The sequence below is a fragment of the Arctopsyche grandis genome, chromosome 7 (assembly GCF_051622035.1).
Source record: "Arctopsyche grandis isolate Sample6627 chromosome 7, ASM5162203v2, whole genome shotgun sequence".
NCBI lineage: Eukaryota > Metazoa > Arthropoda > Insecta > Trichoptera > Hydropsychidae > Arctopsyche > Arctopsyche grandis.
Genome location: NC_135361.1, coordinates 10,999,630 through 11,019,307, shown reverse-complemented (window position 1 = coordinate 11,019,307; position 19,678 = coordinate 10,999,630). Strand labels below are relative to the sequence as shown.

The window sequence follows — 19,678 nt, the reverse complement described above, 5'->3', positions numbered from 1 at the left end:
TTTAAGTTTCACATCCATACATCATCACTGGCAAAACGCATTGACCGAAGATCTTTTTATTTAGACAGAGTGGCATTTTTGATTTAAAAACAACATTCATTCGATATATAATATTGAAATAATAAACTTGATATATGAAGATAAATCCTCGTTCATAATGTGGTGCATTAGGGACACCCGTAATGCCATAATGGTCCAAACATTAACTTAAATTATTATGAAATTATTATAATTAAGTACATACATACATATATGTAGATAAATTGAATAATGCAATTGAAATAATATTATACATATGTACATATTATATATCAAAGTATACTATAGACATCTATGTAATATATCCAAAAGCTCGAAATTTTTAACATTTGACTATATTTCCTTCACTTAAAACTACTTTTAGCAATATATTTAAAGATGTCAGTGTTTAGTTTTGAACAATATTGAATACAAATTCTTAAGTACATGTGTATTTTAATTTTTCTGCATAAAAAGAATATTTTATGCTTATATTGCAGAAAATTTTCAATATAATAAATCTTCTTTGTTCTGACGAATAATAAAAAGCCATCAATTAAAAGTTACATTTCAAATATTTAATTTTTTTCAATTGTTCCAATTAACAATTTTATTTATTTTTTTACTAATCAAAAATAAATTCAAATTTTTAATTAATCAAATTGAGTGTTTTAATTAATCAAATTGAGTGTTTGAGTGAAAATTTTAAATGACATCATTACACGCTTAAGAATCCACTGGGTCATTTTTGTTACTTTTATATTTTTTAATTCCCATATATAATAATATATATATGTCGTACAGTCCTAAAACATTATACATATGTAATATATAATACACTGGTAATATTTCCACGACTTGGTTATATTTATTCCTATTTTCGTATTTCATCGGAGTATACTTCCGAAATTACAACAAATTTTTTTGGCAATATAATATACAAAAATTATATGTTTAATTTTAATTTTAAATCATGTATGTACATGTGTATGCACTTTTCAATTCCTTTCCAAAACCATCTGTTGAATTGTTAACAGTCAAAACACTTACACATGTTAAGTCAAATTGACAGATTGGAGTACAAATATAAACAATTATCAATTTTATGTTCAATCCTCTGGATGTATAAATATATTTGAAAAGATAACCCGATCGATTGGGTATTGTGGACATATTTCTATTGTGCTCTAAAGGTGCGATATTTATTAGAAATGCCTTAATAACAATAAAACGTACTATTAATTTCTAACCAAATCGTAAACATAAACAAACTAGTAAAATTGAAATATACATCGTAACCGAATCCCTTCAAAATCAATCTGCCATGACGTATTTATATGAATTTTGCAAAGCACGTGTTTTTTTATACATACTTTTGTATATACATAAGTACGAACAGAATGTCACGTTCAAAGTGCGTACAATATAATATAATATAATATTTTTAATGTGTCAAGAATATTTTTTTCCACAAAATAATCGGCTAGCACTTCTCTGGCACAGAAGCAATAGACGTCAGAGTGGAAAATCACTTTCTTATATTCCAAATGTTTCCTTTATGTAAATAGTAAACATCGTCTTTATAAAAGACGCGAGCGTAGGAAGTCTCGTGTTTCTCCACCTGCATCCAGGACCGATACCACGTTTTCTCGACGAATTTTCCGAGACGTTTATCTGACATGTACAGAATGCTTGCGTATTGTCGATACGTCTCACCGCTTAATCTTATTATTAGTCCGAGAGCGTCTATATTTAGGGCTAAATGTGATTTAAATAGATAAAAAATATGTTTTATATTTTCCTTCAAAGGTCATTAAACACGTATTGTGGAGTAATTGCTGAAAAATAAAATTAAAAATCAAAAATTAGTAGAATTTTTTTTTAAATTAAATTAAATTAATTTTTAATTTATACCAAGAAGGCCTAACAGGTAACCCCAATGCGCCTTCCTGGCCAGAAACATTGTATATTTGATTTAAGTGCTATTAAAATTATGCAAAGTAAATACATATCAATTAGCATCCACAGAGACATCTATGGTCAAATTTGTAAATTTGCAGCATTTTATACAATTCAGCGAAACTCTAGATTGCTAAAAACTCGAGATTTGCGAGAAAATGGGTAAGGTTGCCAATTCGTTGGAACCGTTTCAATGGAAATCATATAAATTGGCAAATTTTGATAGGACACCATCGACCTGGAGTCACAAATCCAAGGTCTGGCCAGCAGAAACCAGTGGGATTTGAACCCGTGACCACTTTGCTCAAAGCATTATATGCTAACCGCTAATGTATTCTGCTGGTTAATGTATTTATTTGAAAATATTTTTCGCTTCTAAATCATACTCAATTTTTATATCACGTTTCTTGCAATGTATTAAAAGGTAAAGTCAAAAATTTTAGTATTTGTTCCCTTCAAAATATTATAGAAACTACATATGTACAGTGGGGTTGGTCTAGAAATACTGATTTCCTTTTGTATTCTGTTTTCGAACAATCTAAATATGGTTCCCGGAAAGATGCATTAAATTGCACTGAATAGTAGCGCAGTTTCGAGAAGTCCTAATTTTCAAATGTATATATGTATGTATATATATTAGATTAGAATTAGAAAGTATGAAAGAGAAGATCTTATCTTTTGTCTCGTGCATATTTAGTTAAAAATTAAATTAAATTATGTAAAATTAAACCAAGAAATGGATCTTATTAATGGAATTAATTCTGGATCGTGATACAAGATCTTTCATCTTTTAACCATCTGTACAAATATCAATACACTTTTCCCAACCTATCTCTTGATTAATACAGTTGAATATATCTTCTCCTATAGTTTGTCCATTTAAATATGCGCACTTGAGTAAATCTTCTTCAATAATTTTATCACATGTGAAGCGAAGTAGAAGATCTTTAAATGTGTTAATTCTGTGTGTAAATTCTCGCGGAACACCTATTCAGGTTCAGTGGAACACTAGTGTTCCGTGAAACCCTGTATTATTGTATTTGTTTTTGATGTTACTATACTCTGTAATTGTAACTATGGCAAAATTGTAATAAATAAATAAATAATATATGTAAACCACTTGAAGCAATACATATGAGTTTGATTATCGATTATTGTTGTGCATTAATCAGTAAAGTAATTACATTTTGTATATAATATACGTAATCAAATAAGATGTACATATCTGTTGTTTTATTTCACTATATTTCAGTGTATAAGTATACAATAATAAAGTTTGATGCCATGCATAAATTTTATAAATTTATTTTGAGTAAATTTTCATTACTACAGGCTAATTTGTGAGAAAAGTCAGGTGTAATAATATACTGTCATATTCATTTCACCGATACAATTGTTAAATTTTGACATGTTCGTATTTGAAGCGTACATAAAATGATCTGAAGCAAGCGCATAATGAACTAAAACAATATGCGGGTACATACAAAAGTAAATAGAATTTCTAGAAGGTTTCAATGTAATTTCACTTCAGAATTTACGTTTTAAAGGTTAAATGACATGCGAATCGCAATGATACAATGCGTGAGGCATTAGCCGTAAGTCGATACGTCGATTTTGAATGTTAATAGTCTCGAGTGAAAGGTATGTTCTATGTAAAAAATTCACATAAGAAACATTTAAGAAAAAAGAGGTTGTTTCCAGTCAAGGCACTTTGACGTCTTCAATGATACAGGTGTTCGAAAGTTCAGTTGAAAATATTAATAACTTTGTTAGTGCGGCATAAATATGAGTGACACTAGATCACACATATTACATATAAAATTTTTAGGTTTTTTATTATTTTATTTTTAAATATTAAATATAATACTATGTTGTTGAATTTCATATTTAACAAAGTTTAAATTTTTATACATAAAATGAGTATTATTTAGATTTCATAAACGCCTACGATTCTGCCGCATCGCACATGTCAAGCTGAATTTTCGTTCGGCCGTATAAAAGTGTGAATCTCGGATAAGTTTTTGATAAACAATACGTTAATTCTATTCGCTTGAAAGGGTCACTTCAATCCATTGATCTGAGGTCAAGAATAAAGGGTCAAATCGCTTGTATAAAGTTTCATCCTTAGATCTACATACACACATTCGAACTGTACATAGATATTTTTTAAATGACAAGTTACTTAAAAAAATAATCATTTAAAAAATCAGGAGAATTTAAAATTCCATTTGAATTATTATCATGTTGCTAGTCAGTTCACGTAATGCAAGGTCTCCGTGCAGAAAGTGCAATCGGATGCATTATACAATGTAAGCAAACGCCCTGCCACGAGTCCGACACACACTGGTCGGAATTGATAATATATGTGTGCAAAAGTCCAAAATTAAGTAGATGTAAATTTCAATGATTATTGTATTCTCAATATAGAATAAACAAGCGGTTACCGAGAAAACATTATTTTTGTATTTTTGTTCAATAAATAAAAGACATACGAGCATGGTTTTTGTGACGGCAATACTTGTGTTAAACGCACTGCTATTTTTTCATAACTTTCGTTTAATATTAATAATTATTGAGTATTAGTATTTTTAATTCAATGTTAAGGATTAATTTTTATCAAAAACTTTAGATATTTTGTATTTTATCGGGCCAAAACTTTCTGTATCTGCATTTATTCGAGCTGGCACATTTTTTATATATTAATTATACATTAAACTTGAATGTATAATTAATATATAAAAAAAGGAAGATAATTTTTTGATCAGCAAGTTTATATTTCACTGCATTTCTTAGATCTTGTCTCGTCGAATCTGTATTTAGTCGAGCTATGCATCTCCTCTCAAAAGCTCGTAGCCGTCTTGATGTTGTAATAAAAAAAAGAGGTGATATCCGTATGTCACTAACAAATATAAATAATCTCGCTAGTTTACACCAGGCACAAGGATCACACTAAATAAAATTGTCAATTTATTATGTTTAAAAAAATATATTACGTATGAATTTTCAAATTTGTAATTATAAAATAAAGTTTATATAATGTATAATATTTTAAATATGTAATTGTTTTTTTCGAGAAAATATGGGACGAGGCACAGAAAAATATTAAACGCAAAAGGGGTCCACGGTCCAAAAAGGTGGAGAAACGCTGCATTAAAGTAGCGTAAACCAATATACAATTATTTACAAGAAAGTGCAACCGAGTAAAATATTGAATTATTTCAGGTGTTGTATCTATGTATGTATATATACATACATATGTATATCTTGGAAAGAGTCGTTTAATGTTTGGCGTGAAGAAAAGATAACGGGTGCGAAAAATTCGTATGTTCGTGATAGATTGGGACTGGTTAGCATTAATTGAAGAAAACAACATTTATATTAAGCGGCAAATTAATAATTTTAATAAGAAAATTGTCTAAAAATGGACAGTCTCGTCGTTCAATTCATAAATGGGTAGATGAAAATATCACCTTTCATCAACAACTTTTATCACCAACCTATGTACAACCTTTAAGAAACGAAAAGTATTACTTATAGTACAGAATTATTCCAAAGACAATTTGTTGACAAATAGTTGTGAACAATTTGCATTTCATTAGTCAAACAGTTCCTAGACACGCACAAATATGTATACGGACTTTCTACATTGCATACCTGGATAAGGATGTATATAGAAATGCGTAAAAAACAAGACAAAATAAAGTGTGCCCATACGAAAAAATATATCCAAAATGAATTACGAGCAAAAAGTGAAACTAAGTAAAACCTTGTAAAGATGGGGTATTAGGTAGTAGATATCCCGAAACCCAGATATGGTACAACAAATGACGGAAATACTGCCAGTCACTTTTTTGAACAGTCTGCTCTATGGTCTTCTATCACAGGAATTGATATATGTAGTTTGATATTACAATCAATTCCCTATGGATATGCTATAGATGAACAATCATTTAGGAACTACGTAAAAGCGACTGCAGGTAAGTATTGGTATAATATGCCCTCTGGTGTACATAAACTACTCATCTATGGAGCAGATATTATAGAATCTAATGTTTTTCCTATCGGGATTTTACTATTAATTTAGTTATTTTAATTTCTATCTCAGCGTGTATTTACATATAAACAATTGTCAATATATTTTAAGTAATAATAGGTGTAAATAAAAATAATCAATACAATATTTTTTATTAAATCCATATATATTTTGACTTTTAAAGCACAGTTAAATTAATGGTTTCGACCAGTGTGCGACAGTGTGAACTTCAAGTAAATACATTTAAAATTGATGACTCGAACTGATACAGGGTTGAACCCTTTGCATTCAGTTCGAGTTTCTGCCATACGAAACAGCAATTCAATGTAATGTAAATCGAAACAGATTCCATAGAAATCTATTCATTGCAGACTGGACGCTTTGTTATAATTATAGACTACTTGAAAAATAATAATAATAATAATAAATACATTGAAAATTTAATAAAAGATTCTCAAAAGCATTTTTTTCTTCGCTAATTTTGTCATTAGCGTAAAAGGCAATGAGGTAATTATTAATATTAAGCGTCGTTCTCTTTGAAGAAGGAATAATCAGAGGCTTTTCAAAACATCGTACAATTTTACAGTCTTTTTGTAATACATAGGACAAAGAAATAATTTTTTAATACGTTCAAACTGTTGAGGTGGGTCATGAATGTTTTGATAGTAATTACGAATACATATATTCAAATTGTAAAGCTGACATTATTCACTTATACTCGTATTTTCGTATCTTTCGTAGTACCAACGATTGCGTATTTTTCGCTCGTAGTAAATTATTTTGTTTACCGGTGTGGATAGATCAGTTATGTTTTGATACGCACGATGAATTCGCAACTGAAATGTAATGTAGGATAGTATAGTAATAGCCAATTTTGTTATTACGGGGTCACGCTGGGCCCTCGGAGACCGACTCGTCACCAATCATCTTAGATTAGAGGTCAAAAATAATACAGAGTTTTTTTTCTGTAATTCGCCATTGAAACAGTGCCCCCCATGGGGTGTATTGTTATTATTAGCAAGTCAGTAAACTTTGTAAATAGCCTGTTTTAAATTGAATTAGGTGGAGAGATTGATGATTATTAAGCTTATAGGTCAATTTGGTTGATTGGAGCAGGAGAAGCGGGTGAATTTTCTGATTGGGAAAATTTTGGACGTCATCAAGCCGCGTGGGACATTCGTGGAAATTCTTCGTCGGGTCATTATGATGGACTTTGACCTTCAGACGCGGGCTGAAATTCGACTCTGAAAGTGACATAAGGTCGGGTTAATTTCGGAAGAAATCAGACCGCTCTTTGTTGGCGACATACTTTGTTTTGCTCGACGGTCGTTTTTCCGAGACCTAATTTACCAGCTTTATCCGATTTTCCTAAGGGCCAGACGACCTCAAATCTGACTATAACGACTGTCCACTGCGCGTTCGTCACATATTTTATTGTATTCGACAGCTTTCTTATGAGGTAAGGGGAAGAACACGTGATTCGACACGCTGTTGTCGTCTGTTCAGAGCGTGATCGAGAAATATTTACGTCCCTCGTGGAATTTACGAGCAGTTCTGTAATAGTGTTCCATTGTGTAATCTTACTGTAGATGAATGAAAAAAATTGTAATTTCAATCAAATTGAAGGCGCAAATCAATCAATTGGAGTCTGAAATTGAAAATTCATATAATTACATATATTTCATGTACAATATAATTGTACTTACTTTTGTTAAACATCACACATTTATCTTTATCTATATATATATATATATATATATATATATATATATATATATATATATATATATATATATATATATATATATACATATATATATATATATATATTTATATATATATATATATATATATATATATATATATATATATATATATATATATATATATATATATATATATATATATATATATAATGAATGTCTGTGTGTGTGCGTGTCTCGAATAGGCTGCTAAACCACTGAGCCGATTACGATGAAACTTTCAAAATTTGTTGTGTGTATGTCCGGGAAGATCACTGTGAAAAAAAAACGGGAAAAACGGGAATGAGTGTCATTGCAACGCAATAATTTCAAATGTGTTCGCTACCTGCGTTTTTCCGACAAATGGGAATGGGAACGGGAATTGCATGCGTTATTATGGCATTGCAACGCATGCCGGGGTTCAGCTAGTAATAAATAAAATAGCAAATTGAATCATTATTTAAACCATTATAATCAAAAGTGTCATAAGTCCATTTTTCTTTATTTCAAAATATATCTCGTATAACATTTAACATAATTTTTTGCGTTTAACAATATTTAAAAATACTGGTGGCATGTAATACTGCGCTTATTTTGTTCTTGCAAGATTCTCGACATACCGAATTAAAATAAGTGATAACAATTTGTGAATTAAGTCAAACAGAAACAGTCTTTTTGGAACTGAAAATTGGACTTTTGCCACTTTCAAAGATCACGAATCATACATATGTTATTTTTTATATGCATATTGATTTTAAAAATAAAAACAAAAACAGCATTATAACGTACATAAAAGACATCGATACCAAAAATGTTTTTAAAAATAAATTACAATAATGAAATAATATGAAACAAAGAAGAAAAGCATTAAATATTGCTTGATATGGGATATTTATTTTTATTTTATTTTATCTTTTACATATGTAGATATTTTTTACATATACTAGGAAGGCTTGACAGGAAGACCCCAATGCGTCTTTCTGGACAATTAATTACAAACAATGCAGCATTTTTATTACATAAATCAATGTATTTCGGGAAGCTGAAGACCACGAAATTAACAATTAATTAATTAATTAATTAATTAATCCATTGAGACATCTATGGATTTTTAGACTTGTACATATTTTTTTACAACTTGTACATACAATAATACAGAAGATTTGTGACAGCAGGTAGGATAATCTTTTGCCAATTTTAAGGAACCGTTCCAACAATGATCAGATAAAATTGGCAAAATTTGAAATGAAACGATCGCTTTGGACTCACAAAAATCCAAATCAAACTAGCAGTATATTAAAGATTAGCCCGGGATCGAACCCAAATCTCTCGGCGCTAAACATAAACGCAATCACTGAGATATACTGCTGGCTATATGTACATTTGTATGTATGCGATATATGTATGTATTAAGTATAGTGACCAAACAATAGAAATTTAAAGCAAGAAAAAAAAACAACAAATATTATCAACATGAGGGGGAATATTGTTAAGAGAAGAGCGAAATCTGTATAAAAAATCAAAGAAGAAAAGCATTGAATAATGGTAGATATGTAATAAATATACATATACATACATATATAACTAAGAAAAATTATTAAACATTAGAAATTTAAAGCTAGAAAAGGATCAAGTTGCGAGAGAATGTTGTTAACAGAAGATAAAGATCTATAAGGGATTACAGGAATAATTGTATGTAGAACACGGATTCATGTGAAATAATGAAGGATTATGGAGTGATCTGATTTGAAATTGAAATAGGATCTTACTTAATAAATAAAGACCATAAATTAAATAATTCAAAAGCTTAAACAAAAAACATAGATCATAAAATTTCTTCCTAGATTGTAAGGAGACAAGACGATAATTGTGAAAAAAACTGGAATTGCAGAAGGAATAGATTTTTTTTATTTACTCTAAATTATTAATATACACTTGATAGAAAGGATTGCAAATAGTACTAGCAAATTCAAGAGGACTTCTTACAAATTAATTGAAAAGCAAGGAAACAGTACTATGGGATTTAAAGGGATTGGACATTCTAATAATTAAACTCAATTGTATTACGCGCATTTGTGAGATTAGTGAGTTTAAATGCGATTGAATCCTATACATGGTTTAGTCGTTATGTCAACGTCAAATTTATCCATTATTATTTAAGGTCTGTAATGTATAAAGGTGTATACGTACTTTTTTTGAACTGTCAATTAATCTATCTATTTCAAGCATCTTCTTGTAGCTATATTTGTATACTGTTTTCGCACATTTCTATAATAAGCTTGAGTATATAGGAATTCCTCTCTCATTATTAGTTATGTAATGTAATTAGTTAGTACGCATACGCTTATTATGTATACGAATAAGTGACAAGAGGGTTAAAGGTTGCCGACCGTTCACTCTCAAATTCTCTGAAAACCCGGAAAGAGCACGTTCTTCCTCCAGACATAAAAATAGTTTTGTAGCCAATTCTATTCCTGCAAGCGACGAAAAAATTTTCTTTAAAGAATTTTCCTCGACTTACCGAGCGAAAGAGTTTTCCGCTTCCGCAAACAATACATCCGTGTCTTCGTTTTTACCGCGCTTCATTTTAAGAGTTCAAAATACTCAACACGGAATTTTCAACTTAATAAAATATAACTTCATCATATGTATATGCATATGTATATCAGTGGCGTGCGGTGACTTTTCAAACAAGGGATGCTGTCTCTTGTTTGAAAAAAAAAACCGACCAATTTATTTTTTTAAATTTTATTTTATTCTTCGTTCCTTTTTACAAAATTCATCGATAACCGCATCATAGAATTTTTTATTGTTTTTTAAATTTGACATTATTTTCTTTTCGATTGCAATTTTAGTAAGACCAGAGAGTCTTTCTTCACTTTGACTACTTCTGGTGAACGTTTTAATTCTTTTCATAGTCGAAAATGATCGTTCAGCCGATGCGCTCGTGGAAGGTATCGTACAAATTAATTGTATTAAACTAAATACTTGTTCCAAAACTTCTATTAGATCATCTTTCACAATTAATTCCTTTACGTCATTTATAGATTTCAAATGAAAATCTTGCGTTGAGTACATGTAAATTAATTCGCTTTTTAATTTCATCACATCAAATTATTTTCCATAAGTTAGGTGGAGTGATTTAAATAGGATATCTGGAAAATTATTTTCATATTCTTTAAATTTTTTGACGTTAAAAAAATTAAAAGAAATTTTAAATTTTCGATATCTCGAAATCGATTGGTTGTATTTACTGAAAGAGTTTCTAAAATTTCAGAATAGTGAAGTTTATACGTTGTTTTCACATCTTCTTCACATTCAGCATATTTTCTTTTTCTATTAAAATTTTTAGTTATTACTTTGTTCCACAATGAATCAAAATCGTCTTTTTTGTTATCTAAATATTTTAGAAATTTTTTAATTTCACTTACGCAATACGATATGTCAAAGGTTTTTTTTTGTAAAATTTCAAATAAAAAATCTGCCGAATTAAATATTGCAGAAAATAAATGCAAATTGAAATTGAATTCAAACTCTTTTAAATAACGATGAAGGACTTCAGCATTTATGACAGCATCAGTATCCCATTCGTCTTCATCATTAATTATTTGATTAAATATTTCCATTAATTCTGTTTGATATTCTAATACCATATTTAAAATTTTGCTATTGTAGTTCCATCGTGTAGGGGCAGCAGTGGGAAATCGTTTTTTTATTTGACAATCGAGAAGGGAAATTCTTCTTGAAGACTTACAAAAAAAAGTTGAAAATGACAACATACGGCTGAAAAAACGTTTGCATCCGGATATATGGTTAACAGATTGCGACAAAACTAAATTCAATCTCTGAGCGTAACAATGGACAAATAAAGAATTAGGACAAATATCTCGAATTTTTCGTTGCACTCCATTATGCTCCCCGGACATTACAGCCGCTCCATCATACGTTTGTGCAATTAATTTGTCCAAACAACCAAATTCTTCCAAGGTCTCACGTATGTGCTGAAAAAGAGAATTAGCTGTTCTATTGGGACTAACATCGACAAATCCAACTAATCTCTCCTGAATTTCATTGTTTTCATCTACATATCTAAAAATAGTAGATAGCTGAGCTTTGCGACTGATATCTGTAGATTCGTCCACAATTATGGAAACAAATTTTGATGCACGTATTTCAGTTTTAATCTCATCTAGCAAGACTTTTGATATTGCGGATACCAAGTCATTTTGTATATGGTTCGATAATCCAGTAAACACCGTAGAGTTATCTAAATGAGTTTTCAATTTTATGTCTGATTCACTCAACAGATACAGCAATTCAATATAATTCCCTCTATTTTACGATTCCTGGTGTTCAAAATGTCCTCGTAAAGGTTGTTCTTGTTTTGCTAAAAAACAGATCGCGCTTATTAATTTCGACAAAATGTATCTATTTGCAGTAACTTCTTTGTTGTGCATTTCAATATTTGCTTTAAATTGAGCACTTAAAAAATTTTCTATACGAGGTCCCTTTCCAAATTTTTTAAATTGAGCAGCAGAACATATTTGAGCTTGAGAACATTCATGTCTCTTGCGCGATTTACTTAAATTGTTTAGGTCAGAAAATCCAAATTTACTCCAGACATTCACTTCTTGAGAAAATAAAATACATGGCCAACAGAATAATTTCGTTAAGTGAGCACATCCACAAATCCATGAAATTTTTTCGTATGTTTCTGTGTTAAAATACCTTTTAAATGTTTTTGTTTTAGACTGAATATTTAATATTGGTGTGGGTTTGGGGCTCTTAACAATAATCTCCTTTTCATTAAATGGGAGAGAAGCAAATCTTCTTTTCAGCACATTTTCAATTAAACAATTGCAATTATTATTGATCTCGACGACAAGTCCACTCTCATTGTTATTTTCGATATCCATATTAAAGGCAATAATGAAAACTCGTAAGTAGTGGAACAGTAAACTAAAAATAAAGTTAGACGAAACTAATTAAAATGAAAACTTAATTCAAAAGTAAAAAATAACCAACTTACAGTATAAATGATTAACTTCGTCTAAAGAAATGAATCGGCTAGCTTTTTGATAAATAACTTGGGGCGTAGCGTGCGGAAATATCGATCAACAGCGGCTTCCAAGTGAAACTCAATAGATAAGCAAACAGAGAAACCGAATCCACCGTAGAGGTTAAACAAGTGTCAACGCGTCCGCGCGAATAAGACAGCCTCATAGTGCGCATGCGCAAATGGGATCGGTATCGACTCCGAATCCATGACGCGGGCGCACTTCAGTCAGCGTCTACTCGCCAGCGTCACTCGCCTGTGGCCGGCCGGCCGCCCGCCCGCCTATGCGAATCCTTAATAAAAATTATCAAAAGATCCTATATAATGCATCATGTAACAAAAAACACGTGATATGTGAAATATATATATATATACTCATTAACTACATCATAATCACGTACATCACTAAGAATACATCGAAGCGAAATTCAAATATTTATTAAAAATACTCTTGGCTTTTTAAAGTTATAGGGGATGCGCCGCATCCACCGCATCCATGGACCGCACGCCACTGATGTATATGTATATTCGGCTTTACTGATGCCATGATTCGAATTACACATTTTAATGTATAATAACAAATTTGAGTCAAATCCAATTTATAATCAAATACATTTACATACGTAAATGTCTGATACTTTTATGTGACCTCTGTCGTTGTAGTAAATATACTATTTATAACGAGCCTGTTTCACGAGCTCTAATTAGTCATTAGGTTAGTATTCATCGAAGCCAATAACTATGTAGACTAAAATAGCCCTTCTTATTCAATTAAATTGGTGCATTAAATAATTCTATTACATACTATGGATTAAATTTTGAATATACGTTGAAATTGGTCCGTTTGATTCTTTCAAAGCTTGTCTGGAATTACAACAAAATGTCTATACCCTTCAGGTATAAACACAGATTACCTAAACGCAATCAGCTTTAGGTCGTCAACTTTAGAGAGTCTTTATGTATTAGATTTATTATGAGCATTTATAAGAATTGTTAATAGGTTTTTGAGTAATTTTTCCTATTATGCTGTACATTAACATTAGAATAATATAATACTATGATTACTAACAAAATTAAATTAAAATTGTAAAATAGAAAATGATCAGTAGATCTTTAGCCATTTAAATAGATATAAGATGTATTGTGAAAATAATTTCGTAATAATAAAAAGCATTTAAAACTCAGAATCAAGCCTGTCTGGAATAAGATCTAACGAAATTTTCCTTCAAATATTTTTGGTATGTATCATTTTATTGAATTCCGCGTATTTACACTGTATGAACTTTTAAATATTTTATTAGCACCCTTTTGTCATGATAAAAATTCACGAACTGACGTATTTTCTGATTTACTCACTATCCATATTCAAGTAAAATCCATTTTACGTATGTATGTACATATATGTAGATACATTCATATATGTTTCAGTCTAAGTATAAATTTCCTTCAATCATGAACATAAAACATAGTTTGTTTATATTGTAATCGATATGGCCAGTTAGAATGTGAACAAAAGTTCAACGAGCCATGTACATAATTTGTTCACGTAAAGATTACAGTACTGAGCAACAAAAAAATATTACCGGAGCTGAAACATGAATACTTAGTAATTTTGACCCACTGATTCTGAATATGACAATAATTTTTATTGGTTTTCTCTCGTTTAAGAGATATGACCGTTTACAGATTTTTGATTTTTGCAGTCTATTATTAAAAATCTAGTATTGCTGTGCCAAAAGTGAGTATTGTAATCAATAGTCTTATTATATTATTACTTTAAAATACTAATAATTAATTGTCTAGCCAATTTTAAAAGTCTAAAATTTACTTTTTTTAACATTTACATTATAAATTTTTTCCCCGTAATGTTATGTATTAATTTCACTAATTTTTCAATTGGTTTTTTTATGTCAATATTTGTGTTTTATCGAAACGTACTAATTCGAGCGGCAAATGATTTTAAAATTCATGGATAATGCAAGAGCAAGATGAAGAAAAGAGAGCGCATCACTCCATCTAACTCCTAGAAACCCACCTAGGACAATTCATATTGTTATTTAAAATCATTTACCGCTTGAATTAGTACGTTTAGATAAAATAAAAATATATTGGGATTGAAAACCAACCATTATAATCGTGGCAAAGTGAAAAATTATCAAAATTAGCTCATAATATTACAAAACAAAAAATGTGTAAAAAATAATATAGTTTTTGACTTTGAAAATTCACCAGTAATTGATTTTATCTATTTTAGGGCCATAAAAAATTAAAATCAATAGAAAAAACATCTGACTATTGATTCTAATACTCACTTTTGGCACTGCATTACTAAATTTTGAATTAAAGACTGAAAAAGCCAAAAATCTGTAAAAATTGCACATTTTTTAATCGCTCATATCTCTGAAACGAGATTAAGCCCACAAAAATTATTGTCACGTTCAAATTCAATGGATCAATCTTAGTAAAGATTGCTTACTTTTGACTGTTAGTACTTAAACTACAACGAACAGTTCGTTAATGAACAAACTGGTATGTTCATGCACGAACCGAAATGAACACTGTAATATATGTATTTTATAAAAGCTATTATAAATTATTGGGTCAAAAATTCATCATTTCGTTACAAAGAAAATTTTTCCAAATATTTAATTACATATATGCCAGTTATATCTATTAGTTCGTATGCGGATATGTATAACCCACAATACAAATCATATAACGAGACAATGGTGTGTATGTATATATGTATAATATTATATTAAATTTAGGTGTAATAATGTCAGACATACACCTGTTTGCTTGCCGGGTTTTATATCGTGTACAAAGTCGATATACGAGTATACTCATTACCTATTTGAGTCTGGGACGATATTGACGACCTTTGTATGGAAAATTAGCTTTCCAAGTTTTACGATCTAATCGTTATATAGAGGGCAGACGGATCGAATCGATTTGTTCGTTGGATAATTTTCTTCGGACATACACATGTTGTCTTATAAGAAATGCGTTTTTAAAACATCTGAAACTGAGTATGAAGACGATTGAGGAACTTTGAGTATATGCACCTACATACATATATGTCGTTGAATAGTTTTGAAATTTTCCATGAGAATGGAACATGATAAAAATGAGTATCGATGTATTGTATCATAAATTGTTGCTGTCCGAAGGCTATTTTTAAAATACATCGAATTGTGCATGCGAGACTTGTTTGATGTTTGTGAAACAATTCGTATGTTGAAAGCTTATGTGTTTTCATTGAGTCGTTTAGAAGTAATGTATCGTAAAATGAGAATTTTCATTTTGTTTGAATACTAAACATTATAAAAAGTGTTTAAAAATAAACAACTTTTGTGATTTATGAATGAGAATTTTCACAAAAAAGTCTCGTTTTTTCAATATCTTGTTTTTAAATATTATGTAATTGTTTCTTTTTGAATTTTATATTTTTACTCAATTAAGAGGGCTGTACACCCGAAACCTTAATTTTGTTACCGTTCCTTTCTTCGATATATATATTGAGTGTATGTATAAATTGAATGAATGCGACAATATATATCAATATATATATTGAGTGAATGCGACAGTTGCGCTTCGACCAGATAAAACGTGTTTTAAATTGACAAAATCGAGGTTTCGTATTCTACTATTTTCTCCTCCAAAACTGGACCAATTTTAAAAAAATTTCATCATCGGTATGAGAAAAATATTTTCTGTGCATCTATCGGCGTATTTTTTTTTAAATCGACCGTTAAATAACCACGCTAGACTCCTTTCGTGGGTGTAAAAAATAGGCGATTTTATAGATGTTTGGCGGCTCCTAGCTCCAATAAAAAATAATTAATCAAAAAAATAAAACGATAGATGCACCCCAATGGTGGATATCCATAGCATATTAAAAAATAATTTCTCTAGTGCCATAATTGAGGTAGGGAGAAGTATAGTACGTTTGTATGGACAAGGCGCTGCTGTCCAGCCCTCTTAATGCTCGAAGTTAATTATGAGATATTTTGTCGTTCAAATAATCGGATATACATATATAATTATAAAAAATTAAATGATAAAAATGCGATCAAACTACATATGTATGTATATACACGTCAATATGTATACACTACATATGTATATGTTTAGCTATAAATAGTCTATTTAATAATTCAAGTAATTGAAATAAATCCTGTCATTGTCTAAGTTGAACTAAAAAAAATCTAAAATTAAATCAAAAGGAAGTGAAATTTGATCACATGATACTAACGATACAAGTTGTTTATTAATCTTTATTGTATATGCAAATATGTTTTAATATAACAAATTTCACACATACATACATATTTTTGTATGTATTTATAAAGGAGGATTTCCTTTGTTCTAAAATTTGAACGGAAAAAGAATATCGGATGAAAGTGAAAGGCAAAAGAATCAACATAAAACAATTTCAATATTGTAATCACATTGTAATAACATTTCTCAATCGTTCAGATTCCTATTAAATAATTTATACAAAAAGTTGAAAACTTTTAGGTTTTATAATAAATTATTGTTAAAAAAGTCCTTAAAGGAATAATAATTAGATAAACTCAATTTCATAGTTAAATGGAAACGCCGGAAAACACAATGAAAACAATAACTTAAAAACTGAACGTTATTACACGACTTTCAAGAAGCTCGCAACTCTATTTTAAGACCAACATCTTCACAGAACCGAACTTTTCATCCTCCTACTTATTAGATTTGCTCAAATGCGAATTCAAAAGTTTACTTTGAGTTTAAATTGATACAATATACCAAAGAAGCGGCCGTATTATCGTTCATCGTCTCAATTGCGACACTTTCGCAAGTACTTTGAACACATTTGGCAACAATTAATATTCATCTCATGCGTGCCTATAGCTGCTGGGAATTCGATTCGACATTCGAAGCCTTTCCCAGTGTATATACGAATTAATGGACATGACCTACATCAATCGAACAATTATAGTAATTCACCAGGGTCAAATACAAGGCATTTATTAGTTCTAGCACGGCGAACAATTACATTTGTTTGCAAACGTTTCACCTGATCACCCTTTCCGACCTTAGAAAGTTTCCAGCGAATTTATACATATGTACATATGTTTTTATTGTCACCAGGCACTCCGAGAGGGCATGAAAGCCAATACTATGATCTTGGGTTCGACCGCTATAGGGGTCGTGAAAATCTCTGCGATTTTCTATCGCGTGACTAAAATAACCAAAAAATAAGACTCAGTTATTAAACCTTAATTTCATTTAAGAAAATTTAAAAGGGTTTAATGTGTGACCTTTTCTCAATAATATTATTTTATCTGTCGTGGTATTATATTTAAATCCTATACATGTGTAGTTTCTTATTGGTGATTGTTTAGCATGTAACATATGTATATTAATTCTGAATTTTTTGACATATTAAAATTGTATAATTTTTTGAATTTGTTCTGGAGTTAGCGGCCTGTAATTACCTAATTTAGTGTTTCTCAAACTGTGGTTTATGTACCGTTGGTGGTCTTATATCATACATACATTTATGAGTGAATTTGGTTCTTCTATCGTCCATTCGGGCCTAGGGACGTTTTGTATAAACAGTAATGTTTTGTGACCACTTCTATTATTGTTTGCACTTTTGCTGGTGTTGTTTTTTTTATGTATTATGTATAAATATGTATTTTTTTCTCTGTAATATTTTTGGTGCATTGTGAATTTCTGTAAAGCCACAATTGTTCAAATAGTCTTAAATAAACAAATAAAATATTATACATATACTGTACTGTATTTTTTTCGAATTCGAGCATTTACTGACTGAAAAAGTAGTGAAATATTTAACCATTTTTATGATCTTATTGAATTTAACATACGATAAAAATATTTAGCGATTTGATACAATTTTAAAAGCTGAAAAATACATAGAAAGCAAGATTGCAGTTAGTAATAATTTAATGATACAGTCAGAAGTCTCATTGTAGACCTTATAGTGGAGGACCTTCATATTATAGTTTTGTCAAATATACATAATTTTAAAAAGCGTTAATAACAATTCGAATGTACATATATTTGAACTTAATAAATTTAATTCATTTGTTTATTTTTATTCAATTTCAGTCGACGAATAACGATGAAGCCTCACACTAGGCAAAAATTGTACACGAATATTTGTCGTTTCAATTAAATACAAATTAATACGTTGAAATATGTAGTTCGAGAACGAAGTAGAAGATTTTCAAGAAATTTAATCAAAATTCAAGTGTCGACTATATATAGTTTACTTATTGAATATTATCGTTTGCGAATCCGCGATTCGTGCGCAGCATTCGCGTATTTTGTTCAGTTAAATCATCATTCGTACCGGTTGCTATTGACTATTACCTACATATGTACATACGTATTGTGATACAAGTGATTTCAGTGCATTTTATTCGTAATAATTTTAATTATTTAGTTGTGTTGAAATTTTCCTTCGCGTGTAAGAAATAAATTCATTTGTTTTTGAATAGAGCGAAATTTTTATTTAAAAAATAACTAATTTAATTATAAATAGTAGAAAATTAAAAACAAACAGTGTTTATTGAATAGTGTGCAATATTTTTAAACGTATTGAAGAAGTTGTTTGGCAATGGCACTTAAACTATTGCTATGGGGACTTTATATACCTGGTGAGTTTTCACGTTATTGTATATTGCAACTTTATTGATTAAATGTGTCAATTAATAAATTATTACGACCTTTATGTCAATTTTAATGATTATATTGAATTTTTTAGGTTCTGTTAAGGTTTGAGATATAAATCAACTCGCTTAGACAATCTACTTGTAGCATGTTTTATTTATTTTTACTCATACATTGACGCATACAAAATAT

At 29.8% G+C, this 19,678-nt stretch overlaps 1 protein-coding gene across 1 annotated transcript in view; it reads right to left on the bottom strand.

The window, feature by feature from the left end:
* Positions 1-19,678, bottom strand: part of LOC143914760 (uncharacterized) — a 1,424,209-nt gene that overhangs the window by 472,832 nt on the left and 931,699 nt on the right. Inside the window, exon 2 of the mRNA XM_077435087.1 lies at positions 11,122-11,178. The gene's annotated coding sequence lies outside the window, so the exon portion shown is untranslated. The remainder of the gene's footprint in view (positions 1-11,121; positions 11,179-19,678) is intronic.